Source organism: Piliocolobus tephrosceles, unplaced genomic scaffold (genome assembly GCF_002776525.5).
Source record: "Piliocolobus tephrosceles isolate RC106 unplaced genomic scaffold, ASM277652v3 unscaffolded_36829, whole genome shotgun sequence".
Taxonomy (NCBI): domain Eukaryota; kingdom Metazoa; phylum Chordata; class Mammalia; order Primates; family Cercopithecidae; genus Piliocolobus; species Piliocolobus tephrosceles.
In genome coordinates, this window is record NW_022320786.1 from 5,762 (window position 1) to 8,750 (window position 2,989).

At 45.4% G+C, this 2,989-nt stretch overlaps 1 pseudogene; it reads right to left on the reverse strand.

Moving 5' to 3' along the window:
* Positions 1-436: 436 nt before the first annotated feature.
* On the reverse strand, positions 437-2,636 carry LOC111526761 (annotated as a pseudogene).
* Positions 2,637-2,989: the final 353 nt, after the last annotated feature.

The window sequence follows — 2,989 nt, forward strand, 5'->3', positions numbered from 1 at the left end:
ATAAAGGCCATGTATGACAAGCCCACAACTAACATCATATTAAATGGAAAAAAGCTGAAAGCCTTTCTTCTACGAACTGAATGAGACAAGGATGCATTTTTTTTTTTCAGTTTTCATCTTGTTTATTCAGTTTGCTCCGAGGGCAAACTCAACAGTAGTAGAGATCACAAACATTATTTTGATTGGCCTCACAAGTCTGATCAGTAAAACCTGAAAAACAGAAAATATTACATGAGTTGCAAAGAAAGCAATCCTGGAGTTCACTAGCATGATAGCAAGTGGAAAGAATATAAATGCAACAGGTGTTCACATTTAGAACAGTACTTGTAAACCTGCTCATTTCTACACAATGCTGGGACCCTTGTTGCAAACCCTTCATCTATCACTGCTGATTTCCTTGACAAGAAATATGACTTTACGAAAATCTTCCTAGACCTTACTCTGGCTGCATTTGAGTGGTTCCTATGCCTACGGCGCTGGCATATGCTGTCAAGATTTCCACTGCTTTGTTTCTAGGGTCATTCGGACTTCCTTCAGCCAGTCCTGTGCCACTTGTCTGGATTCCCCCTTCAGCTGATTGACACACTTTGCTGCTAGCTCTAGATCACCATGCTCAATGCAATAGGAGGCGCATGACAGTAATTTAAATGTGTTTATATCCTCAGGTCAGAGCTCCGGGGGCAGATTCAGTTGCTGAGGCAGGAATAGAAGCAGGGACTGTAGGTAGGACAGGAAGTACTGACACAAGCTATTGCTGGTTTCGTCAATCATTGCTACCCTTTGGGCCAGTTTTTGAACAGTATAAAAGCAGGCTCTAAGAGTCTCTTCACTGTACACCCCATGGGTCAAGGACTCTGGAGGGATGGCTGTGGTTAAAGCTTGGATAAATTCATTATCAGAACAGTTGGCTTTGATGGCCTCAACTGCCCTACCCAGTGGGACAGTAGGCGTTTCTGCAGATGAGGTCTTCATGCTGTACTTTAATGCCTCCACTGAAAGCCAGAGTTGGTAGGCTTTTCTGGCTTCCTCTTCAACAACTGCATGACTCTGAACAGCCTGTTCAATTCCTCTGAGTCTGGCATAGCCCGTGTTTATATCCAGAGTAAAGTTGTCAACTTGCTCTTGACTGAGACGACAAAACTGTAATTCTTGTTCCGAGAGTTTCTCAGACAGGTTCTGCTCAAATTCACACTTCAGTTCCTGTTCTTGTACCCTAAGGACAACTCGCAAGTGATCAGTGTGGGCAGCCGCCTATCAGTGAAGCTGGGTTCTCATTTCATTCTCCATGGCGTCTCTGACTTCCTCTATCTTTCTGTCCTATTCAGCCTGCATTTTACTTCTGCGATGTTGTAATGCTTTTGCTACTACAGAGTCAAATGCCTGCTTTTCTTCCAGCTTTTGTTTCTCCGAGGCTAATGTAATGTGCTGCTTTTCTGTGGCCTTCTGTTCTGCTAGCTCTCTGTTCAGCTGGTCGATGTGACGATGTGCATGAGCAATCAGGGAGTTCAGATCATCAGCAGAGAGCTTGTCAGCTAGGTCAGAAACAGTCATTCCTCTCCACCCAGGAAGGAATTCTAGAGTAATGAAGTCATCCCAAGCTTGGACCACCAGCTCATGATACTGAGATACAACCTTAGCCTCAAATTGACCTGCTTGGACCTTTTTGACCACATTATCCAGATCAACTATGGTGTTGTGAAGTTTATATGAGGCTTGGCCCCAGCAACCTCTTCTTTCTTTGCATTTTCAGACACACTTTTCATCTTCTCTAACTCTTCTTTGGCTTGGAGAAGGGCATCAGCAGCTTCCTCTACTGCCTTTCTGCATTCTTTCAATGTACTCTACACTGTGTGCCACTTGGCAGACTTCTTCTTGCCCTCAATCTCAGAATTGTCCATGGCAGCTTTCAATATGTTGGAGTGTGCATTGACAGCCTGGACCACAGCGTTCTGAGCTGAAATAGCCTGTAGAGTGACACTTGGAGTTTGCCTCAGAGCATCTTCTAAGCTCTTGGCTAGAGACTCAATTTTAACTTGTTCTTGTTTTTCCTGTTGTGCAAGGCAAGCTGCAACTTCTTCAGGTGCTCGTTCCCTTACAGAAGATGAGGATGCTTCTTCTGAAAGTGGAGGTGTGGGTTTTCCTTCACCAATTTCAGGGTGATTAGTTTTTAAAGATTCCTCATGCCGAACCCCAGGGACCAACAGCGTATCACCTGCTGTTGCTGAAGCTGGAGCATCTCCCTTTTGCTTTTGGAGTTGTGAGCCAGGCTATTTAGACTTCTTTGTTACTTCTGATACACTAGAGATTTTTGGTGGACCAGACTGAATCGATTTCTTTGGCAATGGAACATTATAAGGTGCGGAACCAAGAACGATCTCGAAGAGTTTGTCTGAGTAAGGTATGGTTTTCTCCACACTTTCCCGGAAATGGGACTCCCATTTGGCATACAGGATAGTGCCACCAATACCTCCACCAACAAAGAAGAGGCCAGCTCCAGCAATTTTGCCAGTAGTCAACCCAGAGCTGCCTGAAATAGAGTATCTGTGGCATGGTCACAATGGACGGAGGACTAACTTCCCACAGAGACAACTCTGGGCAGCGGTGGTCACACCTGATAACTGACAGGCCCACAGCATCTCTGTCGAACAGATGGTGCTGCTGGTGGACGCAGGAGCTGCCATAGCGGCATGAGTAAGTGGAGGCATGCGTGCATATGTAAGGGATGCCTATTTTAATCACTCCTATTGACATGGTTTGGATCTGTGTCCCCACCCAAATCTCACATTTAATTGTAATCCCCAGTGCTAGAGGTGGGGCCGGGTGGGAGGTGATTGGATCATAAGGGCCATTTCTTATGAATGGTTTAGCACTGTCCCTGTTGGCGGTGTTGTCATAATAGTGAGTTCTCGTGAGATCTGGTTGTTTAAAAGTGTGTGGCACCGCTCCAGACATGTGAAGCATTGGTGCCCCTTTTGCCTTCTGCCATGAT